Source organism: Chiloscyllium plagiosum, chromosome 23 (genome assembly GCF_004010195.1).
Source record: "Chiloscyllium plagiosum isolate BGI_BamShark_2017 chromosome 23, ASM401019v2, whole genome shotgun sequence".
In the NCBI taxonomy this organism is placed as follows: Eukaryota; Metazoa; Chordata; class Chondrichthyes; order Orectolobiformes; family Hemiscylliidae; genus Chiloscyllium; species Chiloscyllium plagiosum.
The window spans coordinates 4,404,900-4,419,969 of record NC_057732.1 but is presented as its reverse complement, the minus strand read 5'-3'; positions in this window follow the sequence as shown (position 1 = coordinate 4,419,969).

The following is a 15,070-nucleotide window of genomic DNA, read 5'->3' as shown; positions in this document are numbered from 1 at the left end:
GATTATATAAAGTTCATCCCCTCTCCATTGACTGTGACCAAATCTCTAGGATTAGAAATGGCTTAGCCCATGGATTGACTATGACGGTCTACCCTGACTGATAGGAATCCACCCAATAAGCATACCTGTCCTTTGCCTTTCACACATTGACATGGTCTTCAAACATGTGTAGTTTTTACCACATGGACTGCTGGCATGTGCACCGCCTTTGATGTTGATATATCACTGTGCCAGGAACCATCACGTTCGCCCTTCCTTTCATGTTCCCTCTTCAGTGCTTCTTCCAGCCACAAACTGCCTGCCTGTCCCTCCGTGCTAAGAGGCACCTGTGAGACAAAAGCTGCTTCCTTACCTCACCTCAGAAGCCAGCGCTGGTTTGTCGCGGGTGCCCAGTTGGGTGGAGCGATGGTCTAGGGAGATGTGATGCCTCTGTCACCAAGGATGCCCTTGCTGCAATTGTAGCAGTGCCAGTGAAAGTGAAGTGTAGTAAGATGGCGGTGACGGCTATGGACTTAACAGTTTCAGAGGCAGGAAATGCAATGTGATTGGTCTCTGCTTTGTTTACTCAGTCAGATTTCTAAAGCATCAACTATCTCAATTGGACAGAGTTATTTGGGAAGGGAAAGTTAATTCTGGTGAGTAGATTAATCATTGAGATATAAATGCACAGCATATAGACATCTCATCAGCCCTTGATGTCAGCAGAGTCATTTAAGGAGGGAAGTTTTAATTGCAATAATGACAAGAAGTTGGTTTTGTGACTCCTGCCTGAATAACTCGTCATGCTAACCATTATTCCTGATCTCTCAGGGAGAGGAAATTCTATCCATTATGAACAAATTAGGATTATTGATCTGATACATGAGTTCAAATCGCATTATTGTCTACTGGGCAATAAAGTTGAGTCTAAACAAAACCTGAAATTAAATAAGTATTATCGGTAGTGATGATAGTTGTAAAAATACTTTGTAGTTCACTAATGTATTTTAGTGAAGGAAATCTGCTGTTCATAACTAGTCTGGTTTACATAAGAAACCAGACCCACATCAATGTAATTGAGTCTGAACTACTCTTTGAATTGGCCATGCAAGACACACGGTGGCATTAAGGAAGCTGGTACACCACCATCTTCTTGAATTTGGAATGAACTAATCTCAGAGGGAGATGGGTCTGGGTGGGTTACTCTTCGGAGGATCGGTGTGGACTGGTTGGGCCGAAGGGCCTGTTTCCACATTATGGAATCTAATCTAATAACTCCTATTATTACCAATAAAACCTGTCTTCCATGCATGAATAAGAAAGGATATTGGTGATAAGACCATAAGACATAGGAGCAGATGTATGCCATTCAGCCCATCAAGACTGCCCTGACATTCAATGGCATCCTGACTGTTCTGATAATAATCCTCAACTCTATTTCTCTTCATTTTACCCCATAACCTATGATTCCTTCATGATGAAAATTTATCTATCTCAGCCTTGAATATATTTATGACCCAGTTTCATTAGCACAATGTAGTAAACAATTCCATACATTCACAAGCCTCTGAGAGAAGACATTCCTCCTCATCTGTGTCTTAAATGTACAGCCCCTTATTCTGAGATTATGGACTCTGGTCCTGGACACCCCACAAAGGGAAACCCTGTCAAGTCCTCTAAGAATCTTGTATGTTTCGATAAGGTCGTCTCCCATTGTTCCATATTTCAATGGATACAGGAGCAATCTACTCAAACTCTCCTCATAAGACAGTCCCCCTGTACCTGGTATCAGCCTACTGAACTTTCTCTGGACTGCCTCCAATGCCAATACATCTTTCCTTAGGTAAGAGTCCCAAAGCTGTTCACCACATTCTGCTTGTGGTCTGAGGATTGACTTCGACAGTCTTAGCAAAATTTCCCTCTTTCTACACTCCATTATCTTTAAAATAATCATTCAATTTGCTTTCCCTATTACCTGGATGCTGATCTTTCATTCACGGACAAAGGCTCCCAAATCCATTTTTTCTGTGGTTTCCTGCAATCCTTCATCATTTAAATAAGATCCACCTCCTCTATTCTTCCTGCCAAAGTGCATAACCTCATATTTCCCACATTATAATCCACTGCCAAGCTTTTGCCCACTCACTCAACCTGCCAATATCTTGCTGCAGGCTCTGTGTCATTATTCCTCTTTGTAATCTACAAACTTGGATGTAGTACATTCACCTTCTCATCCAAGTCACTAATATACAGAGGAACCTCAATTATCTGAAGGATGTGGGCAGGGAGTATTTCATTCGCTTAATCAAATGCCAGCTAATGGAATGCTGGATAACATGGTTAGCCATGCATTGGGACCTTGCGATCTTGTTCAGATAATCTGAAATTCGGTCGATGGAATGCAGGATAATCAAGGTTACTCTTTATATTGTAAATAATCCTTGTGATACGCCACAAGGTACAGGTTGCCATGTTGAAAATGCCTCCATTATCCCATTATCTTCTATTAGTTAGGCAATTCCTTATTCATGCTAATATGCTATCTCCAACATTATGGGCTTTTATCTTATTAAGTGCTCTGTTATCATATCAAATGCACTCTGAAAAACCAAATACACTATATCCACTATTTCACCTTTATCTATCTTGCTTGTTATCTCCTCAAAAAACTCTCATCAAACATGATTTTCACTTCATGAAGCCATGCTGACTCTGTTCTATCGTATTATGCATTTCTAAATGGTGTACTGTTGCATCCTTCACAATAGCCCCTGAACAATTTCCCAATAACAGACATTAAGCCAACTAGCCTATACTTATCTGATTTTGTCTCCTTCCCTTTTGAATGGTAAATTCTGCCATGTTATGGTTGCTGTTTCCAAGTGGACCTTTTACTGTGCTATTATTTATTAAACCTGCTTCATTACATACTACCAGCTCCAAAATAGCCTGATCACTGTTTAGAACCACAACGTACCATTCTTGGAAACTGTGACAAATTGAATTCTTTTCCATGGTTTCCTCTGCTAACCTGGATGAAGATTAAATCACAATCTACATGAGGATTAAAGTGATCAATTATGAATGCACTGCTTTTTTTTAACATGCCTTTATTGTATGCTGATGTATTCTCCATCCCACATAGCTACAATGCCTTCCTAATTGGGGAGAACAGCCTTCCTTTTGTTTGTAAAATGCTGTGGGAACTTCGCTGGACACATAAAATGAGGGTTTAGTGTGGGTTAGAAAACCATTACTTTGAAGAAAGTGAGGTCCACAGAGGGGAGCACTGTGGCTCAGTGGTTAGCACTTCTGCCTCATAGTGGGGCCTGGGTTCAATTCTTCCCTTGAGCGATTGCCTGTGTGGAGTTGCATATTCTCCCTGTGTTTCCGTGGGTTTCGGCTAGGTGCTCCGGTCCCCTCCCACAGTCCAAAGATGTGCAGATTACGTTGATTGGCCATGATAAATTACTCATAGTGTTCAAGGATGTGTAGGTTAAGTGCATGGGAAATGCAGGGTTACAAGGATAGGGGGATGGGTGTGGTTAGGATGCTTTTCAAAGGGTGGTTGTGGATTTGTTGGGTCGAATGGCTTGTTTCCACACTGTAAGGATTCTAATGAAAGTGAAAGGCTCGCTTGGATAGTGCTGGAATCATTGATTTCTCTAGGAGAGGAGTATACAATGATGTCATATCTAAATTAATATTATTGCATTCTTGTGCAATGTGCGAGTTCTGCAATGATATCACTGCCTTGTAATCCACTTTCATTTCCAATTAATCTTGGTTTGCAGTTCATCATCATGTAATTTAATGCTTTCAATTAAAGTCCCCCAACTGAGATTTTACCATGAACCTACAAAAGGCAACTTATATTAAAATGTCCTCAATGTATTGGGATTTGTATTATGTCTTGTGGTCTAGGTTTCATTCTGAAATCAAGTATTCCTTATGTTATCTGAGTGATTAAATTTCCAAAGAAATAAGGATCCTGTACTTACAGCTGTTTTGAATACAGATTGATGTCTGCTGGAGGGTATTCCCATCAAATGTGTGGAGTTGGTCCTAGCCATTTTTTCAAAACTGTTGGCTGAGGGACAGAGAGTGCAAGTGGATGATCTCCATGGATGACAATAATGAAACATCTTGCTCAGTTATTTGTCCATAGCAAGTTGTTAAGGAATCTCATACGGGTAAAGACCACAGCCTTCCATTTTGTCTTTACTTTGGATTGTGGGAAAGGAGGAGAAAGTGAGGACTGCAGATGCTGGAGATCAGAGCTGAAAATGTGTTGCTGGAAAAGCGCAGCAGGTCAGGCAGCATCCAAGGAGCAGGAGAATCGACGTTTCGGGCAAGAGCCCTTCTTCAGGAAGGGCTTCAGATTCCTGAAGAAGGGCTCATGCCTGAAACGTCGATTGTGGGAAAGGTCTGCTTTAAACCAAGAGTTCTTGCATTTTTAAAAAATAAATTACTGGAACTCATTGGGAGTTGTGTTTACATTGTTGCTTTGTTCAAGCAATGAAGAGAGATATCTAGAGTGCCATGGCACTGTGGCTATGTGTAGAGCCAGCTTCACCTCAAGACAGGTTACTGAATACACAAATAAATCAGGATCAATCGTGGAGGTCAGTATGACAACAACTCTCTCATTGGCTCCTGAGTAGGTGAACAGCGAGTAGTGAACAGTACATAGGAAAAGCCTTCAGGTATGTCTTGTGGACAGTGACAGAAAGTGGATCTCTCTCTCTCTCTCTCTCTCTCTTTGTCCCTCTACTGTGAAGTAACCAAAACCTGGAAGGTATTTCGCTTTGCTCTCTCAACATTTGCTCTAAGTTGTTGCCTATAACCAAAAGACTGAACAACTGCCCTGTGCCTGCAGCAAAGAACAGGAAAATTCAAAAGAATAAGAGAGTCGGAGATCAGGAAGACTTGGGAGGCCAAAAGGAGCACCTTATCAAATCCTGTGGACTGATGCTATTGAAATATATTTCCCCAGTACTCATAACATCCATGTTTGTTTGTTTCTCGGTGTTCATCTGTGTGTGCATCAAGGAGGTTAAAGTGTCAGCTAGTAGAATTATATGATGATTTTTTTTAGATTAGATTCCCTACAGTGTGGAAACAGGCCCTTTGGCCCAACAATCCACACCGACCCTCCAAAAAGTAACTCACCCAGACCCATTTCCCTCTGTCTAATGCACCTAACTCTATGGGCAATTTAGCATGGCCAATTCACCTGATCTGCACATTTAGATTAGATTAGATTAGATTAGATTACAGTGTGGAAACAGGCCCTTCGGCCCAACAAGTCCACACCGACCCGCCGAAGCGAAACCCACCCATACCCCTACATTTACACCTTACCTAACACTACTTTCCCCAGTACTCATAACATCCATGTTTGTTTGTTTCTCGGTGTTCATCTGTGTGTGCATCAAGGAGGTTAAAGTGTCAGCTAGTAGAATTATATGATGATTTTTTTTTTAGATTAGATTCCCTACAGTGTGGAAACAGGCCCTTCGGCCCAACAATCCACACCAACCCTCCAAAAAGTAACTCACCCAGACCCATTTCCCTCTGTCTAATGCACCTAACTCTATGGGCAATTTAGCGTGGCCAATTCACCTGATCTGCACATCTTTGGACAGTGGGAGGAAACCCACACAGACACGGGGAGAATGTGCAAACTCCACACAGACAGTCACCCAGAGGCTAGAATTGAACCTGGGACCCTGGTGGTGTGAGGCAGCAATGCTAACCACTGTGCCACCCTATCATTTACAGATTTTGTTACCAGTGATTAGAATTGATTTATTTGTTTTAAATAGTAAAGTCCTTTTTTTGTTCATTTGTGGGATGTGGGTGTGGCTGACTGGCCAGCATTAATTGCCCATTCTAGTTGCATTGAGAGGGTACTGGTGAGCTGCTATGTTGAACTGCTGCAGTCCATGTGTTGTACATGGATCCAAAATGCTGTTGGAGTGGGTTTTCCAGGATGTTAACCCAATGACATAAAAGGAATGATGATATATTTCCAAGTCAGAATGGTGAGTGATTTGGAAGGGAACTTGCAGGAGGTGGTGTTCTGTGTATCTGATACCCTCGACCCTCTTGATGGAAGTGGTTATGCGATTGAAATGTATTGTCTAAGGAGCCTTGGTGAAATTTTGCGGTTATTCTTGTAGATGGTACGTACTGCTGTTGAGTGTTGGTCCTGGAGAAGTGTTCCCTCGTGACAGCCATTTCTGCCCTGGGAAAAAGTCTCTGATTATTCATTCTATCTGTGCCTCTCATCATCTTGTACACCTCTATCAAGTCACCTCTCACCCTTCTTTGCTCCAATGAGAAAAGCCTTAGTTCCCTCAACTTTTCTTCATAAGACATGCCCTCCAATCCAGGCAGCATCCTGGTAAATCTCCTCTGCACCCTCTCTAAAGCTTCCACATCCTTCCTATAATGAGGTGACCAGAACTGAACACAATATTCCAAATGTGGTCTAACCAGGGCTCTATAGAGCTGCAGTATAACCTTGCAGCTCTTAAACTCAATTCCCCTGCTAATGAAAGCCAATACACCAAATGCCTTTTTAACAGCCTTATCAACGTGGGTGGCAACTTTGAGGGATCTATGGACATGGACCCCATGATCCCGCTTTTCCACCACAGTGCCAAGAATCCTGTCTTTAACCCTGTATTCTGCATTCAAATCTGATCTTCCAAAGTGAATCACTTCATACTTTTCCACTTATGACCATATTGTTGGGTGGATGTGTCAGTGTTTTAATTCAACAGGTTTGTTTGGAAGCAATAGCTCTCGGAGCGCTAGCGCTTCCAAATAAACCTGTTGGGTTATAATCTGGTGTTGTGTGATTTTTAACTTTGTACACCCCAGTCCAACACCGACATCTCCAAATCAGTGTTGTAATTGAGTCGGAACAGTTTGGCCAAGGGAGCGACAAATTCTGGAGCACAAGTCTGCAGTATTATTGTTTAAATGTCCTCACGGCCCATAGTCTTTGCAGTATCCAGTGTCTCTAGCTGTTTCTTGATATCACGTGGAGTGAATTGAATTGGCTGAACACTGGTATCTGTAATACTGGGGACCACTGGAGGAGGCCAAGATAAAACATCAACTCGGGACTTTGGACTGTAGATTGCTGCTAATACTTCCATCTTTTCTTTTACACTGATGTGCTAGACTACTATATTATTGAGGACGGAGATATTTGTGGAGTTTTTGCTTACAATGAGTTTCATTGTTTTTACCTTGCTTAATTGTCCATCAACATTCATGACTGAAGTGGAAAGATTGCAGAGCTTAGATCTAATTTGCTAGTTGTGGGATCACTTAGCTCTGTCTACCATTTGCTGCTTATGCTGTTTGGCACGTAAGGAGTCTTGTTTGGAAACTTGACTTGTCTAGGAAATTGTTCTCCCAATTTGCCACTGGCTCCCAAATGTTAGCAAGGAGGACTTTGCCGAATTAACAAATTGCAATTGTTGTTTCTGGCGCTATGATGATGTCAGGTGTCCATTCGTTTTCATTCCTTTTTTTTGAGATTGCTTTTTTTGGTTGGCCATTTCAGAGGGCAGTTAAGAATCAACCAGATTGCTGTAGATCTGGACCTATATGAAGGCCAGACCAAGTCAGGATGGCAGTTTCCTTCCCCTGAAGAGCATTAATGAATCTGATTGTTTTGTTACTACAATTAACAGCGGTTTATGACCAATATTAGATTCTTAATTCCAGATTTTTTATTAAATTCAAATTTCACCATCTGCTGTTGCAGGACTCAAACCTGGATCCCCAGATCATTATCTGTGCCTCTGGGTTAATGATCTAGCAATAACACCATTACACCATCACTTTCCCTCTAAACAATTGTCTTATTGAGTACAGAAACCTGGTCAGTGTTTTCTGCTAACCTGAGCTCTTCAGAGAGGAACACTGAGTACTTGGAATAATTTGATTAAAATTTTAACTTTTCCAATGACCTCAGGAGTCCTAAGTTCGGGCATCAATGCACTGTCCCAAGTGCGTCATGACACATGAGACTTAGATTTGGAACCTAGCTGAGGGCAGAACATAACAGAAAGGATTTCAACTGAATATTTTTCTGTTATTCATGTACACTCTATGGGCCAAATGCTGGCAAATGGGGCCAGATCAGTTGGTTGGCATGGACAAAGTGGACTGAAGGGTCTGTTTCCATGCTGTATATTGCTATGACTCTATGACTGTTCTCCAAAATGCCAGTACTTCCATGAGCAAACAACAGAAATAGGCAGACATTTTCTCTCAAACTGGCAATGATCCTTTACAAACATGGTGCACCACACAAGAGACCATTTTTATAAGACATGGCAGCCCTACTTGAGTTATTTGGATATAGATTTGTCAGCTATCTGAACTAGGGCATTTGTTTAACCAGGATGGTTAGGTTTGTCAAGCCCTGGAGGGGAACCTCCTGAGTTAATACGAGTATATACACAATGCTTCCTTTATTTGGGAACTTTGCGCCGAGCATAGCTGTTCTGTATACTGTGGTTTTTTTTGGGTTTTTTTGCTTTTCTTTCTTTTTTTTTGATCTGTTAGTTATTTATTTATTAGTGTTGCTTTGCACAGTGTTAGGGTTTGTTTTGTATTATATGGTAGGTTAGTAGTTAGTAGTCAGTAGTTGTATTGTAATTTGCGTTTTTTTATTATACTGATATTTGTTATTGATTGTATTTTTCAATAATTTTATGTGTTTGCGAAGTTAAAAAGAATTTGCTAATAAATACATTTACAAAAAAAAACAGGCAATGATCTAAATCCTCAACATATGGGAAGTCACAGATATTTGAGATGAAAGAGAATTACTTGCCTTGAAGGTGTAGTTCAATCCTGAAACCTTGCGAGATTATTTTAGATAGTTAAGGAATATTTGAACAATGTCTTTGAAAATATTGCTCAAATTCCAGAATAATAAACAAGCAGAATCCACAGTACAGAGGTAGGAAGAAATAACAGTAAAGAAAACAAATAAGTATTGTTTATGTAATACCAGAAACAGTTCTCAGGTCATTTCACAGTCAATGAATTTCTTTTAAAGTGCAACCAATGAATTGAAGCACTTATTGTCAATCTTTGTTAGCTTTGAGGAGATGGCGATGAACTGCCCTGTTTGAACTGCTGCAGTCAGTGTAGTGTAGATACACCCATGGTGGTGTTCCAGGATTTTGATCCAGTGACAGTGAAGGAATGGACAACCAAGGATGATGTGTGACTTTTGGTGGGAGAAACTTGGCAGTGTTTGTTGTCCTCTTGTATCCATTGCCCTTGCCCTTCTCAGTGGGAGGTCACAGAATTGGGAATGCTGTCAATAATGAGCTGGATGGCCCTTTCTTGTATCCTTGGCGTTTGCCTTTGAACTTTGTTTTGTGTATATTGCAGTATATGTTTTCCCTTTATTTGAAAACATTTTTAAGTTTCTTTATGCTAGTTGAGCTTTATTTACATTTGCTGCTGATTGTATTTTGCCAAGGGGCATTTGTGCAAAAAATACGCTGGCCTACTTTCAGCACCCAACTCACTTCAGATTTTGATAGCGACTTACCAATGCAATAACCATTTTTGGTGTTTCCAATTTCCCACGTCCTGTTCAGTTAACTAGCCACTTAATTGAAAGCAGTATTAGCCTTATGCTGAATCTGGAGTCAACCAGGTATAGAAAGTCAGAAATTGCTGGAGAAACTCAACAGGTCTGGCAGTGTCTGTGGCGAGAGAAAGCAGAGTTAATAGCTGTCCTTTGGATGGGGAAAATGTTAGGAGGACAATTAAGAGTCAAAGTGAAACAGGAGGGACAAATAAGATTCTGTGTTCAAGTGATAGAATGCTATGCCATCTGATCCACTGTTAAAGCCTATAACAATATTTGCAAACTGTACTTTGAGGGTTGGTGGCACAATGTGGAACATCTTGTTTGGCACCTCAAAGAAGATGGAGGTGTCACAATTGGGCTGAAAAAACCGGGATGTTCAATTAAGGAGGTGACCAAAGAGAGAAAAGCCATCCCTGTATGTAAAGGTGACAAGATCTGTGAGGAACAGTGAGCTTTGTAGAGGTGAGTAGAGACATAATGGCCCGAGCTTAATTGGATTAGAGAGTGAGAGAGGCTACAGGGTGGGAGGTGAGACATTGCAAAAGAGAGGTTGCCAGGTAGTGAGATGCTGTTGGGATGGCGGGAGTCGGGGGAGAGGCTATTACTTGGGAGAGAGGATGAAAGGAAACAGGCTCAGTTTTAAACCTGTCGACAAAGCAGCTCGCTGGGAATCCGAAAGATCTGAAATCACTGAAGCAAAGATGACACAGTTATCTTCATTGGCCAATGAGCCATCCAGTCACCTGTCTCCTACAATGGTAGGCATCTGACTGGAGTCTTGGATCTTTATGTTGAATTAGTCCACTTGGGAGAAGGTTATGACCCAGCAGATCACAGATGTCTTTTGCCAGCTGATGTAAGACCTTGACACTTCTGGAGACACTTTTGTTCCAACATGTTGAGGAACCTCAACATGGATACGCAAATCTCCTCCATCAAGGCTTCCCAAAGGTGTGATCAGGCCCCCAACTGGCTTTGTGAGCTAAAACTCTGTAGTCATGAGATCCAATGCAGTAATGTGGAGGTCCGACCAAGTTAAAATAGCCATGTTCCCATTCTACTCACTGAAACGTCTGAGGGTGACAACAAATTTCAAACCTTAAATTTGGGTCACAGTGGGAAATGTTTAGGAAGCGCTGTACTAGATTGTGAAATCCATGTGTGTGGTCATGATCCTTTCACCACACGTACTGTAACCAAATACAGTCAGGGGAGAAATCAGCTGGCAAGCCCAGAAATGATTTTGTCATTTCTCTGTCTTGCCTTCAAGCCCCTCATTTGCCACTGCCAGTCCTTGGCTTGCTTTCACAGGAAAAATACACACCCACAATTAAATTACAGAAGTCATGTTCCAATCGCTCTTGACCAAATAACGTATTGAAAATCAATAAGCCTCCTCTCTTGAGGTAGGTTGCTCACATGCAGCCTAACAGGGAGCTGTTAAATGCAGTGGTCACTGATATGGTTCATTTATTTGTTTGTAAACTTCCACCCAACTCCCAAGTGCCAAAACCACATGCTGCTACAAGGTAGAATTCACCCTGTTATCTGCTTTTTGTGGCCTGGTGTCAAATTCTACTCGATAACACATTTGTAAATGACCTCGGGATATTTTATTATGTTAACAGCGCTCTATAAATGCAAGTTGTTGCAGTTGGAGATGAGACAAAATGTTGATGGCTTTATTTAACCTGGATCATGTTTTCCCGAAGCCAAGCCTTGGTGCTCAATGAGCTGACACTCACTTACGTACTGTGCCTTCCTCCAGCTCTCGTGCTATTTTCTCAGCCTTGCTGGATCAAGGAAGAGATCAAATTCGTCACAACCTTATGCTTTTACGATCATGCTAAATTTAAAACACTTACAGCTGCAACAGTATCATTGGCTGTCCCAGAGAATCTATGGGTCTATTGTACATTGTAATTGCTGCCACATGTTGATACAAGATTGAATGCTTTCCATATTAAAAAAGTCTACTTCTTTGTTGATTAGCCTGGCACCAGAGAATGTGTTATACTATACTTAAAGTATTTTATGGTATTTACACTTTCAAGGCTGACATACTTATTATTGACAACAAAAGGTCCTTGTATTTGGAGAGTGAGTCAAATGAAACAGATGAGATTATATTTGCTAGTTTCCAAAACTTATCTGTCTGCACCATGTCTGTGTAGGAAAAGAAGAGTAAAGTTCAACTGAAGAGAAACTGATAAACCATTAATGAAAAGAAATTATTGAGGACAGTAAAACTGGATAGTCCCACCAGCTTTGGCCTTCTCTCCTCACTGAGCTGTGATCATACGGCCCAGCTCTCAACTTTGGCTGATAGCATTAGTTCAGTCCCTGTTCTGGCTGGGGGACAGATTCAGGACCCACCTCCCTGTCTTATTCATGGCAGAGGATATGGTGCTGTGAGTTGGATCTGCCTTCGGGTGGGGAACTGAAGAAGAACGAGCTATGAAGTCAGAACAAATGTGCGGTGGCTTTGTGGTAATGTTCCTGTCTTTGGATCAGATGTTCCACTTTAGGAATTTATGCAGTGAATCCAAGCTTATGTCCAAGTATGGCTCTTTGATGAAACATTAAACTATGCCCCTAATGCTAACTGTACACCAACGGGGTATACTCAGTAATTGGGCATTAGTTGGAGACCGAACTGTGTTTCTGAAGCAGTCTGAAAGGGTGGTTGTTGGAGGGGCACAAGTGTATCTCAATAATAAAAGCTTGTAACAATATAAAGGCCAGGCTTCAATTCTATCCTTAACTGTCTGGCTATTAAAATTCTAACACCATCCCCCCTTTCAAACGGATGGAAAAGATTGTCCAGCACAATTTCTAAGAGATGTAGAAGAGTTCTCCTTAACTATTACTTGCCTGGCAACCAAAATGATAAAAAAAAAACCCAGGTTTAAGAAACATTTGGATAAGTACATGAATAAGATATGAAAAATGTGTTGCTGGAAAAGCGCAGCAGGTCAGGCAGCATCCAAGGAGCAGGAGAATCGACGTTTCGTGCATAAGCCCTTCTTCAGCCATTCCTGAAGAAGGGCTTATGCCCGAAACGTCGATTCTCCTGCTCCTTGGATGCTGCCTGACCTGCTGCGCTTTTCCAGCAACACATTTTTCAGCTCTGACCTCCAGCATCTGCTGTCCTCACTTTCTGCCCGTGAATAAGATATGTTTGGAGGGATATGGACCAATCATGGGCAGTGGGGCTAGTTTAGTTTGGGATTATGTTCAGCATGGACTGGTTGGATCAAAGGGTCTGTTTCCGCGCTGTGTGACTCTATCTGGTTACTATCTGATTGCTGTTTTGGACAGTTCTCAGTCTACAAATTGCCTGCATGTTTCTCAAATTCATAAGTACTTCCCTGGCTGTGAAGTGCTTTGAAGCATCCCAAAGCTTTGAAAGGTGTGTTATTTAAGTGTAAGTTCTTTCTATTTGATAATGCTTGACTGTATACAACCAATTGTGTTACTTCTAAAGAAAGGCATTTTGTGGAGAGAATCTCTCAGACAGTTTGGGCTAGCTGCAGTCAACATTACATTGCTTTAGCCCTTCAATTTTGATCAGTTGAACACTTCAGTCAAGTTTTAATAGCTTCAGCTCCTCTCTGCAAATAGAGGAGTTGTCAGATACATTTGTAAATTCTAACTTCAAACTTTGACATTCACATGGGCAAATCTGAGGCCATTTTGTAACAGCTAAACAAATGGCACAATGACATAATAGTGCAGTATTGCCTTACAGCGCCAGGTCTCGGGTTGGATTCCAGTTTTGGGTGACTGTATTAAGTTTGCACATTCTCCCCATATCTGTGTGGGTTTCCTCTGGGTGCTCTGTTTTTCTTAATACCCTCACAGAATGTAGATGTTTCTGGCTAAGCCAGCATTTATTGCCTGTCCCTAATTGTTCAGAGTCAACCACATTATTGTAGGTCTGGAGTCACAGATGGGCCAGATCAAGTGAGGATGACAGATTTCCTTCCCCAATGGACATTACTGAGTCAGATGGGATTTTCCGACAATGGACAATGGTTTTATGGTCATCATTAGATACTTAATTCCAGATTCTTTATTGAATTCAAAGTCCACCATCTGCCAGTGCCCCAAATATCAGCTGAGTTTCTCGATTAATAGTCTAGCAATAACATCACAAGGCCATTGCTTTCCTCACATTCTAAAGATGTGTAGGCGAGGTGGATTAGCCGTGGTAAATGTAGGGTTACAGGAATAAAATGGGAGGGGTGATGGGATGCTTTTCGGAGGGTCAGTGCAGACTGGACATGTGGAATAGCGTCTATCTGTTCTTGGGGATTCTTTGTATAAGGATGTGACTGGGTATTTTTGTTGGACAAAATAAAGTGAAATATCTTGTATAGCTCATCTAAACGGTCACATGTAGAACATCACTCATAAAGTTACAGTGTTTTGTAACAGGCTTTCAGACACAATCAGAATATATCTGATGTTTGTGCCATTAGACATACGTTGGATTGCCAATTTTCAGTACTCCAGAATGAACTGGGTGTGCCTCTTTTTCATCAATTCATTCACAGCATGTGGGCGTCACTTTTAAGTATTTATTGCCAATCCATAATAGACTTTGAGAAGGAGATAGTGTGTTTAATTGATTTCAACAACAAAGTTGTAGGTCTAAAGTCATCGGCCAGATCAGCAAAGCACACCATGGTTTCATGTTTACCATCACAAATGTGTGTTTTTCAGATTTATTTAATTAACTTGAACTTAAATTGCCATGATGGGTGCCATGATCACCACTACCTTCCCCATAGCAACTAGGGATGGGCAGTAAATACCAGTCTCGCCAGTAACGCCCTCATCCTAATACTGAATGGAAAACCGTGGAGCAAGACTGTGAGCATGAGTATACCACATGTTTTTGCATTACACAGGCTTCAATTACTGTAACTCAACCCATACAATTGTTAATAACTGCAGTATAGGTTTTCATTCAATAAAGTGAAAAGATGTGCAGGCTTGAGTGAATTAGACATGGGAAAGGAATGGGGTGGTCTGTGTATGATACTCTTTGGAGGGTCAGTGTGGAGTTGATGGGCCAAACAGCCTGATTCCACACTGTAGGGATTCTATGATTCCTTCTAACTGATACCCTTTACGACCCAGGAAGAAGACCTTGGCAGCCAACATTGGCATTCAGTCCACTGAAGGATTGGAGATAGCAGTGTCATAAGAGAGGAGGGGAGAGGCTTGGCAGCAGAGGATGTCGGGGAAGAGAGAGGAGGACGGGTTAGGGGAGAGAAGGCATGGTTTGTGAGACGTTTGGGGTAATGGGGGGAGTTTGCAGAAGGAAAGGGGCTTGGAGAAATTTGTGGGATGGCTTTGGAAGGTGTAGGCCTTTGGGATCGTGAAGGGGTTTGGGAAGGGGGGAGAGCTTGGAAAGAACTTGGGAATGGGGAGGGGCTT